The following is a 23,856-nucleotide window of genomic DNA, read 5'->3' on the forward strand; positions in this document are numbered from 1 at the left end:
TTTAAGAGAATTATGCATCCTATGAAGCTCGAGTCCCAAAGGGTCCCCATCCCACCCCATTTCTAATTCAGCACTTAGTGTTTAGAACAGAAAAAGGGGATGGGTCATATTTTCTATTAAATCCTACAGAGCAGGTCTTTGCTGCTGCAGAGATTTCAGTGTCTTTAGGCCACACTTACACTCCGTAAGGCTGACCTGTTGCTTAGGTGGATTTCTCAACAGCTCTGTCTTCCTCTATTACCCCTCTATTACCCGATCTTAAGAATGATTTGTACTTCTGCTGAGCAACCAGGGTTTACCCGCTTCTTGCATAGCCAATACCTAGCCCATTGCTTGAGTCACATAAGGATGGAGGGGACATATGCATAAGCATAGGCAATTCAGCTGTGATCCCTTTGAGATCCTGACCCATTTTCTCAGTCCCACAAACCATCTCCACCACATATAGAGGAATGGGGAGCATTAGCCATCCTACGGGGTGCATTAGCCATCCTCTGGGGAGCATTAGCCATCTTACAGGGACGATGAGCTCCCCAGAGCCTACAAGGTGTCAGGATATAGCGGTTCTGTGCCTGGCTCTGCACAGAGCTGTCAGGATGACAGACTTAACCTCCCTCTGTCCCTGTTTACCCAAAGTAAGAAGATTGTAAGGCTTAGTTAATGTTTGTAAGTGCCTCAGGGTTCTTACATGGTAGGCGCCGGGTACATGCAAGTGTATTATAATACATGTCATAAGAAGAATTAATAAACCATAATGTATTAATTTAAAGGTAGCAGACACTCATGAATGATAGCCGTTCTAGATGCTTCTTTACCCAGAAAGGCACCCAGAAAATGACATTTAAGTTAAAATCAGGTTAAAGAAAAAGAATGCAATCAATCACTACTGGATACTGAGTTAGTAAGTATCAATTATATAAAATGAGTCACCAATAAGAACTTTGGTAAAATCAAGTGTTAGGAAAAGGAAACTCAGAGAGACAAATGTGACACACGCATTCATTTCAGAAGTTATACTGCTCTTTTCGGAAACTTAACTTTTATTTTAGGCACTTCTATTTTCTGCATGCCCTTGCAAAATATTGGGGACCTCAGTGGCAGCTGGGCACAAAACCAGAAGCATGGCCCTTTTGCCTCAAAACTTTGATGGCAGAAAATCTGAGCCCCAGGAAAGAACCAGGAGGTCCTCTATGACCTTATCTGAAATCAGGGTGAGAATTAAAGCCCTTTAAGCATTCCCAACCATAGAGACATCCATGTGTTTTAAGTACTGGGAGAAGGTAAAGTATACGCAAAGCAGGGTGGGCAGACTGGCACTGTAATCGTAGCTGCTCCTAGACCTGTTAAATGAGGGATGGCACTGAAGTAATACTGGCTTCAAGAAGTATGATGGACTAAGATTTGCCTGTGGCCTGGATTCAGGAAGGTGGTGATGTACAAGCAGAGCTTCAAGTGCTGGAGGATCCCATGGAGAGTTCTGGGACCTCGCTGGTGCTTACAGAGGCATGTGCATGTGCTTAAAGACATTCTCAAATGGGAGTCAAGAGGCCAAGCCATCAATAAGACACGAGTGCTCACGTTTAATGCAGTCCAAACGCACCTACAAGCTCTCCTGAAAGCAGAGCTACTGACATTAAAATGCTACCTCTACTTTGGCAATGAGTTGTTGCACCTGAAGCAAAGAGGATGCAGCAAGGCCAGCTCCGTATTTCAGCTTTTTCTTTAATCTTGGATCGAAAGCTGGTTTCTTTTACCTTTCCAAGGTGCTGCACCCCCTGCATTTCTCCTTCTGCTGCAGAAGTCACCCCTGGCCATGTCCCCCGGGGCACAACCTCAGCATGGCAATGGGCCAGCAGCTGGGCTTTACCTACAGTATGGGTATATATCTCCCTACTTATGGCTAGGGATAAGAGGTCTTTGGTAAAAGAGTAAAATGAGCTCTTTCTCTCTCTCTGCATAAAAGAAAAAGAGTAAATAAAATTCCAGCAGCTACAAGCTGGCGACATTATAGTCATAATCCAGAAATGAACATTGATTCTGAAGAAGTCGCTTCTTCAAACTTTAACGCAACAATTAAGTATTCCATTGTCATGGCTCAATTAAATGGTATGGCCTGAGAAAATTTGGGATTGTAAAGTGAGGATGGAATGTGCTTTGATCCTCTTTCCAGGGTTATTGTTTCATTAATAAATGAACATGTCATTTGTCTCACCAGAGGGAGCTCCTGCCCTCCAGGCTTTTTCCCTTTTTTGTTCAGGTTTTATAAAGATGAATTTCCAGTGCTCTGAAATACCATGGATTAGTAGTTAAGCCTGACAGCACTTCGGGGAGTAGTGGGCTTAAAGTGCCTCACACAGGTCTCCAAAGCACTTGTTTACTAATAGAGGAAATCAGCGACCGTCTGCAGCTGCTGATATCGCATTACCATTTGGAAAGACAGTAGCTGAGATAACAAATCACACAGTTTTAATAATTACTCCTGCATTCCGGTTTTTTGTTTCCTGCGTAACTGCAAAGGCTGGATTTCTTCCAAATAAACAGATAAAAACAGTATGGAACTTTTATCTTTTAATGATAATGACAACACATCATGTTTCACTAAAAGTTTCCTGCTGAATTTTTTTCTGATTTCTAGAGTTTCAATAAAATGTAATTATACTTTATAATTCCACTCTTTTAATCTTCACTTCAAAAACTATTCACAGTTAGCAAGTTTGCTAGGCACGGAGAGGGGGTGAGGAGCAGGAGCGGACTTCCCCCACATCGGGCTGTTCATAAATTCTGTCTGGGGGTAAACCTGTCATTGAAATGGCACAAACTGAGCTGCTTTGCATTCAAATTAATACCTAGTTTAATTTGAATATAAAATAGCTCCATTTATGTGGTTATTAAGAAAAAGTAACAAAACCATTTGGCAATGAATGGATGTTTAAGATAGGATACACTCGCAATCTATTTCTTTTCCTTTCTTGGTGTTTTTCTTCTTTTTTAATCCTTTGGATACTTCAGTATCAGGATGTTTTCGTATCGATAGATAAAGCTTTAAAACAAAACAATGCCTATAAAATCCGAATGATTAATACATAATCTGGGAGTCAAAATGTTCCCATTATCCCAATACTGAATTAGACTTCACGGGTTTTGTTCGAGTACATCTTCCCATCTTGTCCTTTGCTATGCTCAGAGAAAAGCCGGTGATTTCATTAACAACTTTTCTTGCGAAATAATTTCGTAGACTTATTTAGGAGAGCAGAGAAGAGGAGGAAGAGAGGAATGCTGCAATTATACCTTCCTCTTCCAACTCAAAATGTCCAGACTTAAAGGTAAGGTAAACTTTTCTCACAGCTTTTAGTTTGCTTACCATCAGCCCATGTTCCACTGGGTGATTAAAGAAAGCTTTTTTAAAGCATTACTTCAGAATGATCTTAATTGGTGCAAGGTTGAGCCCTTTCTAGGAGGGGAGGGAAAAGGTTGAATAGCCTTTTCAAGTCACATGAAAGTTTCTAGGATGAATGTACGATAATTAGATTAATAAGTAGCTTAATTTATCACAGCTAAGGATTTCAACAGCCACATATTAGAGCAAGAAAAAAAAGATTAGTGTGATTCCAGTTTGTAAAAAATTGTACTGAAACTTGATTAACCTTAAATACAAAGTGCCTTTCTTTTTGTGTGTAAATTCAGTAGTTAAGGGGAAAAAAACACTAAAATAATCAGAAAAGTCCTGTTCTGTTCCTTTGTGTTCTCTAGCTAATGAGAGATATCGGGGTTATACAAAACAACTTTTCCCTGCGAGGTTATTCTTCCTAGAACACGGATTTAAATCAAATCTGCAATCCCTGCCACTGTTGCGGACCCCTAAGATCTGCGTGAGGCATGAGATAACATATGCAGGGGTTACAAATATTTCAAGGATCAGCCATTTTCATTTTAAAATAAAAGAAAATGAAAATAGGTGAAATATATATTCTAGCATAATGCAAAGTTATATTCACCTTAGTCCCAGCAATGAAAAAGGAGTGAACACGAGCCTGCGTGCCAGGGAGAGGCATGGAAAACAACTGTAGCCAAAGCTAATGCGGAGTGCGCAATTACCGATGACAATTAGCCATGCAATATTCCCTCACACCAAGCACAACGTCTAAAGCACGGCATCGTTTCAACAGCGCTCTCCATTGACGGTATCAGCCTAAAATCAAAGGTGGCAAACGCAGGAGCAGATCAGCAACTCGGTGCAAAAAACTTTGTTCACTGATGGGAGATTCATGTAAAATAGTGCCAGATCATCCAGCTTTCCCCTCGCCACCGTCTCTGCTTCCTTACAGGACAATCCCTTAATAGAGAGTGAAATCTGCTGTGCTTTTTGATGTTGCCATCCACCGCCGAGGTTGCTTTCGGTGGTGTCATGATTTATCAGCGCTAACGTCAGATTTCATTAATCTAACTCCTTAACACTTGTATCACAGTGGACAAAAATTCCCAGTGCTTTTTATTAAGACGGCTGCCATCAGGGCTAGCAAAGCCCACGGAAGGATCTGGAGGACGGTGGTATGGTTCCTGTCAACGCTCAACAGCCATCATCATTTTGAGGAGGCCTAATGCAAACCCAGCGGTAACAAGATGCGAGATGCTGGGTTTCTGACTCCCTGTCCTGAATCCCTCTTTGAAAGGGGATGATAAGAGGAAGGTTGGTTCATATTTGTAGGAAACTGCAAATGAAACTACTCAGACCCTGAAAAAAAAAAAAACACAAACCAAAAAAACCCAAACATAATGAAATGAGAAAGGAGGACGGTTTCTTTAATTTTATCTCACACTTAAGAGATGACTAAGAGCGCTAATGAAAGGGAGTGTAATTATAGCCCAGATAGTGCATATTGCACATGCTGTAACATCGGAAAGGTTAACTCTGGCAAAGAGAGATCATACAAATCAAAGTGGCTGAGGGCACTCATGCATCGGCCTGTTTGATAAGATTGATAACTGTAACCAGTAGCTTAGGAGAATCGATTTCCACTGCCGGGGATCTCTCTGGATGCTCTCATCTTTTCTTCTGTTTATATGAAAGTGAAGCTTTAAAGATGTTTTATCATCTAATGGCGAATATGACACATAGTTACAAACGGAATCTTTTTTTAATCTCGGAATGGAAAATTTAAGCGGGGCAGTGATTCGCTTTAATTATGTATATTGAACAAATTTGAAAAGATGAGAAGAAACTTGTTTTTCAGCCCACTGAACCCAAGTGCTTGCCTGTAATCTAAAATGGATATCTAATTATTGTTTAACATTATTTATTTAGGAGGAGTTATGACCTCTAATTTGCCTTTAAATGATTAATTTAGTGTTTAAATAAAGCTCCTTTTATTTAATAATGTTTTCTTTAACCAATCTTCACTAATGTCAATAAACTCTTTGTTTAACCTTCTTAAAGGAAACGTTTCTCAGCTCTGAGACAATTATGAATTACCAAAACCCGTATAGAAAAATGAGCTAAGTAATTATCTAATATTATTGCAGTGTGCTTAAGAAGAGACTATTCCACACCAATAACATAAAGCAGGAGAGAGGAAACAAGCTTTTCTAAATATTGAGAATTTTAAGCAGTCTGCCTCTTTTTGACGTGATAAGGCAGCACAGAAACACCCCAAAATACTAATAGCTTGGCTAAATAAACTCATCCACTTCTATTAGCATCCTTAAGTGGTACTTGGTTCAGGTCCCAGGCACAAACAGAGCAGCACAAATATCCCTGCTCCGTATGCAGAGAGATGGTCAGATGAAATGCGGGTGCCCTCGTCCTGTCCCCAGCCCTCAGCAGGCCACCCTCACCCGTGGCGAGGGTGACTTTGCACCACCATGGTGCTCCCTCAATGTCCAGGACCAGAGGGGATTAGCTCAGACACGGGGGCAAGGGAGCACCAGTCACTGCCCCAAAACTCTGCTCCAGACCTTTGGCTATTTTCTGAAGCTGACTCTCACATATAGATATAATGGCACATTATAGTATATACTGGCCACTGATTTTGAAAGCGACGGCCTTTTGGGAGTCCAAGTGTGACTGCTATGTATTAAATATTAAGCACCATTTCTCAATCATAAATTATGTTTGTGATAATGCATATGCTATTTTGGTCTTGCTTAGATCCTCCATACTTTGCTCTGAATTACACTGGAGCTGTGAAGATCACAGGAAAAAATAGGCAGCATAAATAAAGGCAAATTGATGTCCAAGAGGCCAGAAAGTGGCAGGAGGTAAGTGGTGGAGGAGAAAGAGGAGACATGGAGCTTCCAGCAGGAGCCAGACAAAACAGAAAAGCCAGGAGCAAGAGAAAGTGGTGAGAAGGAGCAAGGATAGAGACTTCAGAGGCTGCAGAGACTGGGAGGAAAGCAAAAAAAATCCAAGGAGTTAGGTTCACAGGATCACAGAAGTGTAGATGTTGGCAGGGTTGCCTGAAAGCAGCTCAGGCAGGGCCAGCTGCAACAGGCTGCCCAAGACCATGTCCAGCCTGGTTTTGAATATCTCCATGGATGGAGACTCCACAGCAGCTCTGGGAATTTTGATCCAGTGGTTAACCTCTCTCATGGCAAAAACGGGCTTTCTTATGTTCCGGTTGAGTTTCCCGTGCTCATGCATGGGATGAGGTCCCAGTCTTGGGCTTCTCTTATTATTGACCCAAAAGCTCACTGTGGGCACTGAGGCATGTCCCCCACAAGTGCACGTGAGACAGGTTCGTTGTTAAAGTGGGGGCAAAGCCTAAAGCTGCTCAGGAGTGATGGGAGAGCACTGGGATAGAAACGCTTGTCTCCTGAAGGTGCAGTCTGGAGAAATGTCCTAAGTGGGGAAAGAAAGGATGGATAGATGGGCCAAAAACCGGGAAGGGGAAAAAATGGCAGAAAGCTCTCAGTAGAGAGCAACAAATGTGAAGAGAAGGTGTGAGTCCCAACCAAGCATTAGCAGCAGAGCTACAGGAGAGATTGCCTAAGAAATGTACGGACTTCCCTTAACCACACTGGATACTGTCTGGAGCTCAAGTGATGGAGGTTGGAACAAGAGCTGCGGTAATTTCTAACTTGGGAAATGTGCTGCCCTTATTATAGGCAGAGTTGAAAGGGCCCTCACATTCAAAGCTGTACTCTTGCACAGCAAAAGCAGCAGCACAGCATGGGGTTTTTCTGTGGGTCCAGGAGGAGCAAAGCTACGTTGGTGCGGCTCCAAGCTCAGCTAATATTAGGCACCTTTCATAGCGTCTTGCTCTTTCTGTGTTTTTTGGAAGGGTGGGAGCCCAGGAGTGGTGCAGTGGGACTGGTGCACCCAGCCAGGAGCAAAGCTCCCTGCCTGCCGGAGACTGAGGAGTCCACCCAGGGGTGTCAGCACTGCTGCTCCCCAACACCTGAAAACACCCTGCGGGTCCCTGCTCCACTCTCAGTTTCTCCCTTCCCTGGCACAAAAGATTCCCCTTTGGCTGCTTTCTTTTTTTAAAACTGCCAAAGAGCTTCTGACTATTTTCTGAAGTTTTGACGTTATAGTTTCAAATTTTTTTCCCAACCATATGGGCTAAGACCTCATCCAAGTTGTAGACGTCTAAAACAAGCAAAATCTCTAATCCCTGATCCTTAGTTCTTTACAGTCCGTATCTAGGATGACACACTGGGATGGCCAATTTGCAACCAATTTGGTAGGAGAAATATCCATGCTCAGGCTATTTCTTCTCTTCCACCTTGTCCTGACACTTGCCATACCCCATCCCCTGAAAACTCAGAGTGACTGAGGCCACACAACAACAGAGTTCAGCTGATGACATCAATACAACCAGGAGTCTCTTTTAACACTTACCCACAAGTTGACCTCTGTGTAAATTATGAGATTGGGGCCCACAAAATGAGCAAGAAGGAGTTGAGAAACCCCAAACTCCCTTCCAAAGTGAGCAGACTTGGGACAAGCTCCCGCCATGGCTTCCCCTTGATGCTGGACCAGCACATCTGGAGTGAAGAAGATGTGAATCCCACCTTCTGCTTTGCCCCTGGTTTGCACTGTGGGCTTCTCTTCCCAGGGAATGCAGCTCTGCCCACCAGTCCAGATGTTCAAAGAGGGACAAGACTCCCACAGCCCCCATGTGAAAGGTGAACGAAAGGACGGTGAGCAACTACATGCCTTAAAATCTTCAGACTATGACTCACCATGAACTGTTGCCTCCTGACATGTGATAAGAAGCAAAGTGTAATCTCAGCTGGGTTACAGGTAAATGGGCAGATGTGTTTGCCCTCAGGCAGCTTGAGGACACACCATCCCCTCCTGAACACAGCATGTTAAAAATGGACTTTCTTTTAAAAAGCTGTTTACCTTCAGGCTGCTAACTCCATGAATGGCCAGCTGCTCATTAAGGGTCAAGAAGTGCCTGGTTAAAAGGTCCTGCCCCACCTTTGATGCAGCATGGACAAGTCCCTCAGGACTTGCTTGGCAGTGCAACAACATACAGAGCTGACCCACAATACCCACTGGAGTCCTCCTAACATGAGAAGATGACATGGCTTGCCCCAGCAGACATGGGAGGAATTTTCCCAAGAAACACCCAAAAACCTCTGCTGTGATATACAGGAGACAAGTCGTCTCTGTCAGCCTATGTGCAATCCTCAAATATAGATAGGATGCATCCAGCCTTTCTTATTACTATCTAAAAACCATGGTATTGTGACTTTTTTTTTTTAATCCCAGAGAGGTAAGAATAAAGTGAAGGATTTCTTGCATCCACCACCTCTTTAGACAGGACTTGCACTACACTCCCAGCTGCTAGAGAGCCTTACTAACCTAAAACAAGTAAAAAATTACAAATCTAATTAAAAGAAAAACTGCTGTTTAGCAAAGAATTTATTTTGCTTTTTCACTTCTGCTTGCTTTTAATCAGCCCTGCAAAATTCCCCCTGCCTGCATGGATGGGAATAGGTAATATTGTTTGATGAATGAATAAAATATCAGGTAGGAAGTGTCTTGTTTGTCTGTGTCTTCATTATCTCCTTCCCCGTCCTGCTGAGTTAGTACATAGACAGTGTGTCTGGACCAGTGTGTTCTTCTTTACTGGTCATTCACTGTTTGGTTTGTACTAACAGCTACCAGCTGGGAGCTCTGGACATAGGTTAAGATTGAAGGTGTTGGACGCTGTACAAATAACAAATAAAAAGATAATCCCTTCAGAATAAATTCAGAGTTTTGCCAGATTTTGTTTTTCCCTGAACATCTTTCCTTGCTAGAGCCTTCATGCAAATTTTAAATCTGAAGCAGGGAATAGTTCAGATGATAAATCAGCATTTTTCCTTTTTGTAATTATTTAAAATGACAACATTATGGATTTTTCTCTGGGGCTGCAAACTCATTTAGATTATGTTGGTCAACTTTTACAGTGAAGAGCAGAATTTGGAGCTGTTCTGGGGAGGGGGAAAAAAGCCAATTCCAGCCAGAGGAGAGGAAAAGTTGATAGCAAATTTCAGAGTAGAAGGCTTTTTTGAAAAACATGTAAAACCCCCGAAGAGTTGTAACCACTCTCACTGGAAGAGGTGTTCAAGAATCCCTTCGTCAGTTCCCCATTCATTCTCTCCTTTTCCAGCAAAGGCAGGTAATCTCAGATTATTTACCAGCATCTCATTTCCAACTCACAAGAAATGCCTCGAAGCCAGAAAAAAATACTCTCCGTCAGCCTGTTTTTGTTTTGCTCTCGTGTTTATTTTCATCTTAACATTAATTGCCCCATAATGTCTGCTTGGTTTTATCAATTAGCCTTTGCAGTGGGAAAATATTTTAGCGCCTAATACAGCGTAATCATTTTTTTCCCTATTTGCCGAGGGGGTTATTAATAAATGTCCCCACTGGGGTTACAACTCTGGTGCTCTGGTGTTTGCTTTAGGGGAAATGAGGGATTGGAGGAAAATCCTAACCAAACGGAGCTATAATTAGAGCGAAAGCAGCTGCAATTAGAAGTATATGTTCAACGACACCCACGGCACTCGGGGACAAACCTCCCCTTGACTCGGGCAGGAGTGGCAGCAGAAGCTCTGCCACTGCAAAAAGGGGAAAGCTCTTGGCTTTCCTGCTTTTCCAGGTGTTGCATCAAAGATTTGCACCGTCTGCTCAGCATATTTCTCTGAGGAGGAAGGGTTTTTTCAGCGGAGGAGTGCTGGCCCGGCAAAGCCAACAGCAGACTCCTCTGAGCTGGGATTTCACCCTGAGCTCTCGCTCCTCGCTATGTATTTAGCCTGAACCGCTGCCACCAGCGCTGCTGGGCTCTCTGGTTAGCTGCCAGCCGAGCAGGCCCTTCAAATGACACATTTCGGTGCACATCAGACATCCACGCTATTTCCCACGGAGTCCTCTCCTGCGGCTGCAGGTACTCCGAGGTTGGAAGGCGAAGCCTGGCAGACCTTGTTCTCCTCCCTGCTGCCGCAACAGACTTTGTTCATGGAGGAAAAAACAGACGTCGTCCCTTTGGCTTTTCTGTCTTTTACAAATCTAAATTCTCCATCACCAGGCAATGAGGCAGCTAATAGGCTGTCCTAGCAAAATTCAATCCTGTCATCAGATACGGGTTTCTAGAAAGCCAAACTGGAAGGGGTTCTGCAGCCTGTCGAGTTAAAATATTAGTGCTTGATTTTATCAATTAGCCAAACAACAAGTTTAACAATAAACACTTTCATACAGCAAGGACACATACAGAATTAAAAAATGCAGCAGATGTGCAATACTGCTTAATATGGCTTTTAGCTTAATTCATCTCATTGCAGAAATCTGTAATTCTCATGGTTTGGTTTCTGAACAACAGCTACTGATGTAACCTTTTGTCTTTCCTTGGGTTTTTTTTTGGTAAAAACAAAACAAAACAATTCAATTACTATTATATCACTATTAGCTTTGAGGATTTACAGCTTTGCTTCTTTCACAGCAGAGCTCGGAAGTAATAGAATTTACTGTGGGAAAACCTGACCGTGTTCTTGCAAGTCTCTGTAGGGCTTCTGGTATTGGGGTCCTATATAGGCGCCCCATATCGCTCTGTATAGGAAGCAGGTTATTGCCAGCACAAGCTGGCTGGCTACGGAGGCCTGTGTTTCAGTGACACCTCCCATCCCACCATACCTGCAGAAAGCAGATAGAAAGCAGCAGTAAAATGCAAGGATGTGCTACACTCTTGTCCTCCACCACCTACGTGTGATACAGGTGGTCCGTCATAGTGCTGGATCCACAAGAAAGCAGATTTCCTTAAACACCCCAAAAGATGCAACCTCATTCTTGCAGATTGCTGAGCACCAGAAAAGTCACCTAAATGAGGATGGGGCTTGTTGCCGGATTTCTCTGCTCCTTCTCCAGATCAGCACCTCCTCCTCCAGATCCTGGATCTCTGTGTTTTGACCAGAAGAGGAGCTCTGGTGGACCTTGGGACTACTGGTTTTCCAGTGTGAATGAACAGAGATTAAAGGTAACCAAATGAAGACCCCAGTGATTATTTGTAGTGCAAAAGAATCTGAAAACCGTGCACAATGGCCACTGCGGTACCGCAAAAGACAGCCCTGCCCTGCTGAATGTCCACTCTGAATATATAGTCCATAAGACTGTGTGGGAGAAGCAGGTGTCCACCACCAGCATTTTTGAAGCAAGGAGCAATGTCCCTGGAAGGTGCGTGTATTTTATACTCTACTTGTACTTCTAGCGAAGCATCCAGGAGCTGCACAGAGGAGTTGGGAACTGAACCTGCAGGACAACAGCTCAACAACTTTTGCTATAAACCAAAAATTTCTGTCCTGAGAAAACCAAAGACGATGTTTCCACCGACTTCAGGAGGGCCCAGGCTCAGCTAGTGCCTGCTCTGATTCCTCCGCAGGCATTCACCACAAGTAAATATTTCTTCAAAACCAGAACCTTTCCGAATCACCATCAAAGTACCAACTCTAGAGACATCAGACCACTTGGTTTCTTCTATTTCCTTCTTATCCTTTGAGCGGCGGGGTAATTATGTGTCTCTCAATGTATACCTTGAATCACACACACACTGTTTGCACACTATGTATGGGTATTATAGACCTTTAATACTCAAAGAAGCTTGTAATTGATTTTAAATGTTGTTTTAAAGGAATATGCATTATACTAGGGATATGTGTATAAATACACACCGACTACACAAATGTGTATTAGTACGCCTATGAGTATACATATACACACAATAAACATATGAGACCTTCCATAGCTAGCCATAGACCTCAGCACTGTACCCTTTCCCCACTGTGCTTAAGGGTCTAAAAGGAACACCAGGCTTTTAAAGCGACTTTTCTTACCTTACCACCACCAGGAACAGCACAACCTTCTGCAGCCGCTTTGACACAGACATTAATTTTCACTTGCAGCTGTGGCAATTAGAAAGTGTACTTAATAGAGTGTCATGTTAATTGTTGCAGAGTTAACCAATTTCTCCATTTAATTGTCAATTGATTAACCTATTGAAATGGTAAGTGACTCAGTTTCCTTCCAGAACAAACAGCAGCCACATATTGTAGCTTCATCCAGCTGGAGGGGGTACTCTGTGATTTGCTCAGCCTCAGTGTGCTGGTATTTTTCTACACCTCCCTGAGCTTTTAATTAGATGAGCCAATTTTACATGTATTTGTCTGCTGGAAAGGTTATCTGTGCCGGAGCTGACCTGCAGAGACAAGGTTGAGCCTAGCGGTCTTAATAGAAAAGGTTTTCAGCTATGACTGCTGTACTTGATTGCATTGTAATGGTAATTAACTTGAGACTTTGCCTCCCTCAATGTTTTTTTGTAGCTTTAACTATGCAATGAGATGTTTCCTCTGTCATATATATGCACTTATTAAGCTCTCATTGGATTCTAATATGCATGCAAATAGTCAAGAGTTTCTTAAGGCTAATACTACACTATGTAGATTGTAGTGCTATTAAGTCACTACAAAGATGTAGCCTGCAGCAAACTTATAAGTTTGTTTTTTTTTTCTTTTTCTGCGAGTGTATGTGACTGTTTGATTTTCCATTTTTGTGCTTTTTTTTCAACCTAAAGAAGGAAGAATTCTCTCTACGTACTTTTGCTCCTTTTTATCTGAAGGATTCTGCATGCAAGAGCCAATTTTAACAACTTTTCTTTCCCCAAACGAGCCTAAAAATGTGCTTGTGTTTTAAAAGGAAGATCCCGATGTCCTTAATTCAGTGTTTCAAGGCGGTTTGTAATCCATCCCCGTTCCTACTCCTTTCTCCGAGCGGCTCGTTTGAAAGCCCTCGGTATCTCCTGTGTTTCTGCATGTTCTTTTACAGTATGGCGCTGTCATTTAATTACGAGACAATCCCCCACAACTGAGCAAGCATTTTCATCATTGATAATGTTGGTAGCAGGCAACTGAGACAAAATGATTACAAACCTATGTTGCGCTCAATAGTCCTTTAGAGGATTTCTCTCTTAATAGTCCTGGCTCATTCATGTTTGGTTCAGTACATTTGTTCTTTAAAAAAGGCATAGATTAGAAGAGTTTCAGGGTAGGTTAATAACTCAACTGAAAATGGCTGCTTGCATTGTCAAAGTCTGTTCCTGCAGTTGCCTGGTGCTTTCTTCAGTTCTTCCACACTGCAGCTTTGGCCCAGTTGGTAAACAGCTTAAGTCCAGACATCTTTTCATTCTCCGCGCAGCGGATTGAAATAAAAATGCATATAAGTGGCGACTGACTGGCGCTGGCCTGACAATAGCCTGTAACATTATGCAAGGGTATTTACATAGGAATAAGGCCTTGGTAAAGAAGACAGGGGCAATTAATGACTAGGGCCACACATATAAGGAAAGTTTGTCCAATCCTTTCTTCAATAAAGATCTTTTGTAAAGTGCTATGGAAACTCATGGAGGCCCCCAAACAGATTAGGAGAGGGACTTTTGTGGTAGGGGGTTTTTTGGGGTTTGGTTTTTTTTTAAACTTTAAGTTAAAAGGGCCAAATTTTGTAAAGGTAAAATGTAATTCTTCTGAGGTTTCGAATTTTTACTATTGTGACCTTTTCTTTTTCTTCCCTTTTTGTCACAGGAATCAGCTTTGTGTGGCTATTTTCCTAGGAGAACGTGTGGAATAAAGAAATAAAGTGAACGGTGTGCCTCAGCCGGGAAGGGTGGTGGAGGCGAAAGGCTTGGAGGAGACCTGTCGCAATGCTTGACTCCTCCTGCTAGCACAGGTTTGGAATTTAAGCTAATTTGTAAGCATTTAGAGCCTGATTCTGATCTCTCTTACACCCCAGCAGCTCTGCTGGGGCTGTCAAAGCGCTTCCCGGCAGATGCAAGATAGGCAACTCCGCCTTCTGAATTTGGCTTTCTCCTTCATTTTGCCCTGGCGGATTTGGGCGTGAGTGATTTTGACAAGCCGAGGAAGCCCCACGCTTTGGCTCTGGGTTGCAGTGCTGAAGGCGGAGCACTGTGAGCAGCGGGTGTTGCGGAGACGTAGCCCAGGGCAGAATTTAACCCCAACACTTCATCTTGCCAGATGGGATACTCTCCCCCAGGCTTGCGGACACAAATAATGAGCCCATTTCCCTGGGGGAAAACCAGCCCACATCCCCCCGGGGCAAAGGCAGCACAAAAGAGTCACAGCTGACGATGCCTTCTCCACCCGTCGGTGGATTTGCACATCTTGGCATAGTGTGGACACCCCACTTTGGATCCGAAGCCATCACTGCCAGGACAGGGCTCCTGGGAACCTCTTCATCAACATTGTACACTCCTTTGGTGTCTCCTTTTCCTTCTCAAGAAATTTAAGCCACTGTCCTCTAAGTCTCACCTGCCCCCATGGAAGTGTTGAGGCCCACGTTTTTCTTGGGCTGCCATGACACGTCTGTTGACGGCAGCTTGAATATGCCCACACCAGTTGAACAATTTTGATTTCAGGCTCATCCGTTGGCTTTTAGAGACTTTGCTCTTATTCTAATGACTGTGGAGGGCTCCTTGGTTTGAGCTGATGCTATAACTTTTTTACCATGCTTTCCAGAAAGCGTAGGTCTCTATCTTGAAAGCAGAGCAGGGATCCTACTGCTCAACCCATCCTATGCATTCAAGAAGTCAAACCTTTGGCAGGCACGAATGAGGAAAGCCCCACTGATTTTTCTACAGTTCTGCCAAGCTTTACACCATTTGATGATCTACTACTGAAACCTCTTCCTCTTAGATAGAGATTTTTATAGCAGAAGATAACTTAAAGAAGAGAGAAGTACATTTCCTGGGACGCCTTGTCATGCCACTTTTTCTTTCTTCAGAATAATTTTAAAAGTCAAATCTCCCATGGAAATTAATTCCTAAAATGCTTGCTGGACGTTGAAGAGGGGGAAATAAATGTTAATAGCACAAATGCATGGTTCCTATGAGAGAAGTGTGCACGGAGCAGAGAATGTGTTTCTGCTGCAGCCCCGGAAAGCTGCAGAAATCAATGCTTCATTCAAGGCTATTGATCAGTACTAAATTAATTAGACTTCAAGGCTTATGGCAGTTGATAAGACAACTTGTTAATTTAGTCAATGATAGTGTTTTCCCTAAAGCAGCAAATACCCTCTTTCTCAGAAAAGACATTTCTAGCACTTGCTACCCGACTTTTTTTTTCCCCTCGCTTTTATTAAAAGAAAAAATCACTTTACATTTAAATTAAGATAAGAATTGGACGGGGAGATACTTCTATTTACCCCTATTTGCCGCCTTTTGCTCTAATGTCAAAGCAGGGTGTCGATAACATCTGATGTAATTTAATAGGACGGCAGCATAACATTTAACTTCTTCGACCCTGGCCCATTGACGGCGATGTTCATTTGGAAAACCTGGTGGGGAGAGGAGGGAGGAGGGAGAAAACCCACTTCCTAAATGTGTTGTGTTTTTTTTTTTTTGAAAATGGCAAACCCAGAGCTTTTGCTTCCCAGGCGAGAAGGATGCTCATGGCCACTGACAAAGGCACGGGCACTGCTGGTCCTGTGAGCGGTGAATGAGACGACGGTATCCCAGAATACCCCGGACATGGGGCCGTACTTCCTGCTGGCTGGGAAGGACAAAAGGACAAAGCCGAAGGAGTGCCGGGGTCCCACCACCAGCTCTTGGAGGCACCAGTCTGCTACCAGCAACACTCCAACCCTCGGAGAATGCTAATAAGCCACTGAAGAGCTCAGCTTTCCTGCCATAATTCTATAGCGCTGTTGAGGACCCCATAGTGTTCACTAAATAAAGACAACTAATTGAGAATTTTTTGCACATTTTGCTCAGTGGACTTGTTGTTCAGGCGGTTGGTTGGGGAGAATGTCCCCCTACTGACAACAGGGGCTGATTGTTTTGGCAGCCGCCGTGTTAGCACCATTTCCCGGGTCTGAGGCTGACTTTCGAAGTATGACAAAAATGTTTAATTTCAGAATTTTTTTTTTTTTTAATTATGTGGCTGGGAATTATTTGGGCTTCGCGGAGAATAGGCCGTCCGGTGTTCGCGTGGCAAAAAAAAATGAAAAAAAAATTGCTGGCAGAGTTTCTCAGAATAAAACCTTTGGTCTTTCTCTCCCTTTTTCTCCTCGCTCTCTCTTTTCCCCCTCTCTCTCTTTTTTTTTTTTTAACTGCATTTTCTGTGGCGAGGCCTACATTTTTGTGTCTGCAGGTGACACTTTGATTGAAACTAAAATTAATAAATCAGCTGAAAAGCTCACACCTACAGCTCACAGCAGGGCCTTGAAAACACGGTTATAAAGGGAGCTTTATGCCCTTGTGTAAAGAAGGAATAAATTACAGAAGCACTTGTTGCCCTTGGACTCGATTTTGCTTTGCAGGCTGGTATCTTATTTTTGGAGCTTATTGTTAATCAACAGGTTCCTTGTAGGTTTAGCAGGTGACTTTGCTATTAATCTCCTATTTGACCACTATAGCATATTAATGAGGTAGGCTTCTGGATGTGGCTATGTCTCCAGCACAAGGAATTAGTTTAAAAGGTGCACTCTTTACTCAATTGCTCACAGTTAATGATGCTGCAGCCCAAATGCAAAGTAGCATTTTCTACAGCTTGTGTAGCATTAAGAGTGTTTTACTAACATTATGTTCCTCACTGTGCTTTTCTTCTGTTGTATACTTATTTCTTCTCTGTGGAGGGCTATTATCAGGCTTACTGGTCCTTCCTTCTCTTTATATTTTTGGGGGCTTTCTTCATTTTTTTATTCCCCCAGCAAAATAAAGAAATTATATATAAATGACAAAATAATATCCTTTCTGATTAATGTGCACCTTGGTTTTAATTAAACAATTCCAGAGTGCTTTGGTGGTACCATTGGATTTAAATGAAATGCTCGGCTCAACATTTCTCTTCAAAACTAGCTTAATAAATATCATTATAAAGTGCAGGAATTCAACCAGCCCCATTTCACCTTGTATTTTGGGTCTGATTTAAGCTTGGAGTGAGGATACCTATAGGGGTACTTTAAGAACATAAAGAAAAGCCGAGGATTTAAGACTTAAATTTGTAATTACAAGGATCTACCAAAATACATAATATTATGAGCCAGGGTACAAAACACCCCGGTGGAAACAACAGCTTTGTTGTAATACAGTAATTTCCACATTCCAAGGAACGTGCTCTGCCATAGACGGTTATTATTGGTGTTTCCTTTCATAACTTTCAGACGTGTGGTCTACCTCCCAAACAGATACATTTTCCTATTTAAATTAGCGCTGTCAGGCTTATGCCTGCAGATTCCCAGCATTTTTTTTTAACAAGGACTCTTACACGCAACAGCATATTTGTGTCAGGTTAGATGTCAGCCTTGAATTTTAGCCTGAACCGTAGAATATCTGTCTTTTATGGATTAAGGTCAAAGTTATCATGTTACTTTAGCTTGGTAATTTGGTATTCTTCTTCTTTCTTCTCTTTTAATTGGGATATATGTTTTCAAAAAATGCTAGTGGAGTACGTTTAAGAGAAAAGATATTTAAAGTATTAGTAAAACCTTTACCACGGGCAGCAAGGGTTAGGTACTGGGCCCCTCCACCTCTCACAAAAATGCCAGTGGAAGGAGATGTACAGCACATATTCAAAGTCACATTCAAATTTGCGTATATATTTTCAGAAATTAACATCAATTTAAGGTGCAGCCATCGCAGGGTGCTCAGTTTGAGCCTCTGACAAGGGCTTGGGGCTCAGCTGAACAGGGCAAGATGCCCCAAAATGATGCACTGGAGTGAAGCATCCCCATGGGCAGCCAGACATCCCCAGTCATGGGGGGACAAGCTATGGGGCAAATATGAAATTCATCTGCAGACCTTGCAGCGCTCTGGCCTCGGAGTGGGTACCATGAAGGGTCATGGAGAAACACCCAGAAACACACCCACAAGCCTGGATCCAACCCAGGGTGCTCCCAGCACAGGATGCGTCCAGCTCACGCCCGTACCCCCTACGTCTGCCCAGGACGAGCTAATGGGCTCGTTTTCAGACATCCATAACTCAACCGGTTAGTTTGTTAAAACAAAGTGTGCTCTTCCCTATTGCAGGCCAACAAATTACCTGACTTCACTTGGAAAGAAAAAAAAAAAAAGAAATAGAAAGGTGTTTTTCAGCTCTGACAACACACACAATAATTACCACTGACTTAATTTTTTTTTTTTTTAAGGAACCACCTTTTAAACAGTTTTGTTGGATTTTGTGCAGAGGTTTTGCACTGTGGTGGTGTTTGTCAGGGTTCAAGGAAGAGTGAATTTTTACCGCACAGGCACAAACCCCTATAAATCAGGGTTCGTCGTTAAAACACTGGCAAACCCTTCACTGAAGTGGTGTTAGCAGGGGCTGCTCTACAGCGTATTTCTAAGGAGGAACAGTTAATGTAACATGGTTTGGGAGCCCTTCCCCTCCCCAGCCCCCATCTCCCCCAAACTACTTACAGCACAAGGAGGTTTGAGCTTATTTTGTCTTTTCACAACTTAGCAAGATCAGACACATTTCTGCAATGCATATGCAGATTTTACCTCTTGTTACTTTCTCTAATGAGCTTTCACTTAATCAATTTGACAGTAGCCTTTCTTCCTTTTTGCTTCGTATCCACTAGGAAAGCATTCAGGAAAAAGTGTTAACAGTTTCAAGGGGTATTAGCAAAATGAAATGGTGGCACAGCCAAATTTAGGAAGATCGCAAGAGTGCTTTACGGAAAGAAAAAAAAAAAAAAGAAGTTAAAATGGGGATGTGGATTTAACAAGAATGTTTGTCTAGGAAATGAGCAGGACTGCAGACACCACTTTTATTTCCCTGCAAATAATTTAAAATAATGCTAATAATGAGTAAAGAAATCCTGATTTTCTGTAAATATCTGGGTTATAGAAACAAGCACTTTCCCTCATAATATGTAACCCTTTTGAAATTAAAAATATCCTCTTTAATGAGCTATTGAATGGGGGCTCTAGCCACAGCCAGTCATCCAGGACAGAGATGCTGGGAGTCCCAGTGACTTGCAGAGCCACGGGAAGGGATCTGCAGAGCCGTATCAATCCTACACACTCAGGTTATCAAAGCCAGCCGGGTATTTAATTCCTATGTGGAGGGGCTCAATGCAGAAACCCCTCTGAGGGTCAGGCATCCGCATTTTCAATGAAGCGGATGGTAAGAGTAAGGGTGATCTCTAGGAAAGGGCAAGGGATGATGATGGCCCAACAGCTCTGGGTTCCCTGGACCCAAAGGATGTCCATAGAGGACATTTGATACTTTGCTATACTCACTATAATTTATTATTTGTGGAGTTGGATGAGCACTGTTGTAATCTAGGATGCCCAGGAGGGAGTGAAGGTACCCCAGGACCGATGTTGCCTTGGTTTGCAGGGGGATGCTGTGCCCTGGTGCCCAGCCAGCCAAGCTGTGCTTGTGCCTTCTCTTAATTTGTAGGCTCTGCCAACCCTTAATGGAAAGGATCTTCCCTCCTGGGGTGGGTGTCCTGGAGCGTGGCAGTGGCTTTCTCCAAGAAACTGCCAGTTCTGATTGCATCCCTCATTCGGGGGTCTCACTGGGCAAGGAGTAGCCAGGGCACACCAGATCTCATAGCATCTGCAGGCACTTGACCCCTAAAATGTACATGCACAAACAGAAGTCACTGCTCTGCACGGTATGAAAAACAAAACCAGGCAGGGGAATTATCCCCAAAGTGGAGGTGTTGCATCTCTCTGAGTCAGCGCTTATGAGCTCAATGTCATCACTAAGCTGTGTCATCGCTGAGGCCATCACTTAGGCATTAAGTTCATAATAGCAAAGTGACAAAGGACTGCTGACACATCCTTACGCATCCTTTCTGACAAGGAACGCAAAGCTTTAGCCAGGGCTTTCGGAAGAGTCGCAGCCTGCAGGAAGGTGGCATGGGCAGAAGGAAAACGCTCTTGGACAAATGATTTGGGGTTCCCCCCAGTCAATAAACCCACAGGAGACTCCTGGCCTGGTCTGGTTGTCAGAGACAAGTTCAGAGCCTAATTCCTGCTAACCAGGCCCTTCACAAATGCCAGTCCATGGGATCACAGCCCAGTTCGCAGGATTAGACCACATGCAGGGAGTGAGGCTGCACCTAAGGAAAAGGTTTGCCTTTCTTTTCATGGGAAATTCATATCTTGATGCAATGGAAATCACAGTCTTTATTTACGGGTTTCCATGCCTGGGTACCAACAACACAATGACTATGTTCAACACGAGCCGGTTCAGGACAGCACCAAGGACCACTGAGTGGCTGACATTGGTGCTTCTTGGCTAAAAAAAGACCCCCTCACTCCAAATCATCACTGAGATGGAGAAAGAAATGGACAATAGTATTGCCAAGTGGAACGTCTCCTTTGAACTGAATATAAAGCATACGCTAGCTTTGCGTTAGTCTTACCAGGGAACTGAGCTTCATGGAAAGTCCTTTGCTAAACGGAGCCATGGTTATGGTTATGGTTATGGATATGGTTACTACCAGGTGTGAGCTATGGCTGTGGTTAGGGTATGTGACTAAGGATGTGGGGGACCGGAGTCCTACTCCTCTTGGTGGTGCAGGCCTCCTGCATGACCGCAGGTGAGTCTCTTAGCATCCCTTCCTCACTTGAAAATAAAGATAATTAATAGGGTTTTCCTGCCCTGCTGAGATGTGAAAATAAATGTGGAAATGGTGAGCTGGTCGCAGAAATGGGAACTGAATGAGCATCTGAGACATTTAACCTGAAATTACCAAAAGGATGCTTGTGTTGGATGTGGTTATCTCCATGTCTGAAAACAGTGACATTTCTAAAGGAAAATGCAAGCAATCCTCTCCCTCTAGCTGCTGTTCTGTTTCTTTTCTAAAATGGATTCCTCCCTGCCCTCCCAAGCCACAAAAAGATCACTTTTCCACCCAACACTGACCAGCTCCATCACGAGACACATATTACCGAATCTAGTAAAATGTGAATTTCCCCACTGCCAGACCAAGCTGCTACACTCAGAAAACTGGTAAGAAAACGTGGCTGTCATTAGTCGACACTGAATCTAGTTTTCAACATCATTGCCTGCAAACTGAAGGATTATGTCCCAATAAATGCTCCAAGTGTCTGCTTCAGTAAGCGGGGAGCTAATGGCATTGCCTTTACATATTTTGATGTTATTTTGCGCTGTTATAAGTTAAGGGTGGTGTTCAGACAACGTGTGCTCGTCAGGAGAAACAACCCAGTGTTGCAGAGCTGAACCTTGCGGGTCTGCAGAGCAAAGGGGGACACATGGACCCAGAGAGGCTTTAGCTGGGTTTTGCTTTCCTGGCACTATTTCCATCCCGAAAGAGGGGACCACGCCACTGTGGAGCCAGAGTATGTGCTCCAACACGACTTTTCCAAAATCACTCTTTTCAAATATTTTGTTCTGATCTTATTTTCAAGCCGGGGTCCAAAACCTTTAAATGAGAGGCAATTTTGTTTTCCTAGCTGTCAGCAATATTTTGGCTATTTTAAGAATGTAGGACAGGGTTAAGGATTAGTACCAGCATTTCTTTTCTGTGTATCAGAGCTGCTTAGCAGTAATTAATTAGGACATTGGGTTTTGTACTCTTGGTTCAGGTCATTTGCCTATGAGCAGCTCAAGCCTTTTACAAAGGCACGCTGCATATGTTTCTAGGTACCTTTTTGAGAGAAGATTTAAATTGGCCAGATGAATAATACTTTGCTACAAGTGTTTTGCCCTAGGCAAAAAAGGTTTTCTTCATATTATCATTGCCTGGAGCTGGAATCCTCAAGCTTGATGTGACTGGTGTTATACTGTCACATGGCAATGATGTAAGAACAGGAGCTCTCTGTGTCAGACAAATCTGGATTTAGGGGAATTATAGCAGATGTTGCAAAATGGCAACAGTTTAGCAAGTTCCTTTCATCCCGCGGTCGGGAGGCAGGTCCACAAAGTACACCCAGACAGAGAAGAATGTTATCTTTGATCCCTTTCACTCCGGGGCAAGGAGTCTCCACCCGATGAGGGATGCAGCGAGGTTGGAAATAAAAATAAATTTACAGTAGCTGTTTGTTTTGCAATATGGAAATCGGCCATTATTTATTCATGCTGTTTGCCTAGACACGTATAAAAGATTTTTATCGGGGGGTAGCGTGTATTGTGCGCTATAAACAGATTAGAGCATTCAATATTAAGATTAATGACACGGAAAAACACTTGGAAATTTGTGCGCGGTTAGATTACAAGAAAGACTTGCAGCTCCTCTCCACCACGTGTACATGGATGGTGGCACAGGCATAGTTTCTTGCGGAGGAAAAGAGGAAGGAAGGAATATAATTGCCTCTAATACAGTGATGGAAAGCAAAAAGTTATATATTATGGCATATCACATCAATTTTATCCACCATTTAATTTTTTTTTTTTAATGAAAGAAATTGGAAATGTCTCTATTTATCTGCTGCTCCTTCGTTTGGGTAAACAGCTCATTTATACCTACGCAGAAACCGAACACATGATGACAACGTGACAGACCCTGTTTACGACAAGAAAGCACCACCTGCGGTGAACAAAACATACCAGTGTAGGACAAAGAGTAGTTCTTTTCATGAGTTTAAATCTGATTGGAATTTGGTCAGAATTTGCAGGATTTTTCTTAAATTGGTCAGTTCATTAAAAAAAAAAAATCCATTTGGTGACAGGCACAAAACCACCCCAGCCTTTGATTAGGTTTTAATAAAAAAATCCCTCTTACCACCTGACAGAAACATGGACTCTGCGATGTACAGCATGGACAGAGCTGCTCACATTGCACCGATGGAGCACAACCCTCTCGCCCAACATGCTCATGGCCACAGCCCCGCTACCCAAAACCAGCTTACCCCATGCATCCCCAGGCAGTCGTACCAAGTTCCCATCCCCAGAGGAGCTGAACCAGAGGGTTTCGAGCACATGCACGATAGCAACTGTGTTTTGTACCGAGGTCTCCCTTGCCTGAGTGTGCAACATTCATTTTCAAGAGTAGAAGCTCAGCTGGGTTCGGTTCAGGAAGGTATTTAAGGGCATGCTTAAATTTAAATATTGGAGTCAGGGCACTGTGCTTCAGGTCACACACAAGCTTAAAATCTGCCCATCCTTTCATACCTAGCTGAATTCGGGTCTAGCCCTGCATAGGGTGCACCATGCCTGATACAGGAGACACTGGTGGAGGAGATGGTGTCAGTCTTCTGACACACCTTTCCCATGGGTGCCTGCAGTCATCTGGGTCCCTCACATGTGTGAGATGTGAACAGGACCAAACTGAGAGACTGCCACTGTGTCCACCACCCACACTGGTGGCCTTTTAGTACCACCTTAGGGAAAGCACTCCCAAGCAGTTCTGCCTAAAAGAGAACAGAAAGGCCCTTCTCCATCTCCATGCCC

General features: G+C 43.2%; 1 long non-coding RNA gene across 2 annotated transcripts; it reads left to right on the forward strand.

Annotated features, from left to right (window-relative positions):
- The first annotated feature begins 12,529 nt into the window (after positions 1 to 12,529).
- LOC148056928 (uncharacterized) lies at positions 12,530 to 16,772 on the forward strand. Of its 2 annotated transcripts, none has more exons than XR_015702224.1 (3): positions 12,530 to 12,758; positions 14,056 to 14,200; positions 15,907 to 16,772. It is a non-coding gene; the product is annotated as an uncharacterized LOC148056928 (long non-coding RNA). The 2 variants fall into 2 exon arrangements; XR_015702225.1 differs by having other exon boundaries at positions 15,923 to 16,772.
- Positions 16,773 to 23,856: the final 7,084 nt, after the last annotated feature.

Source organism: Nipponia nippon, unplaced genomic scaffold, assembly GCF_047370975.1.
Source record: "Nipponia nippon isolate SJK-2023a ecotype South Korea unplaced genomic scaffold, ASM4737097v1 scaffold_11, whole genome shotgun sequence".
NCBI lineage: Eukaryota > Metazoa > Chordata > Aves > Pelecaniformes > Threskiornithidae > Nipponia > Nipponia nippon.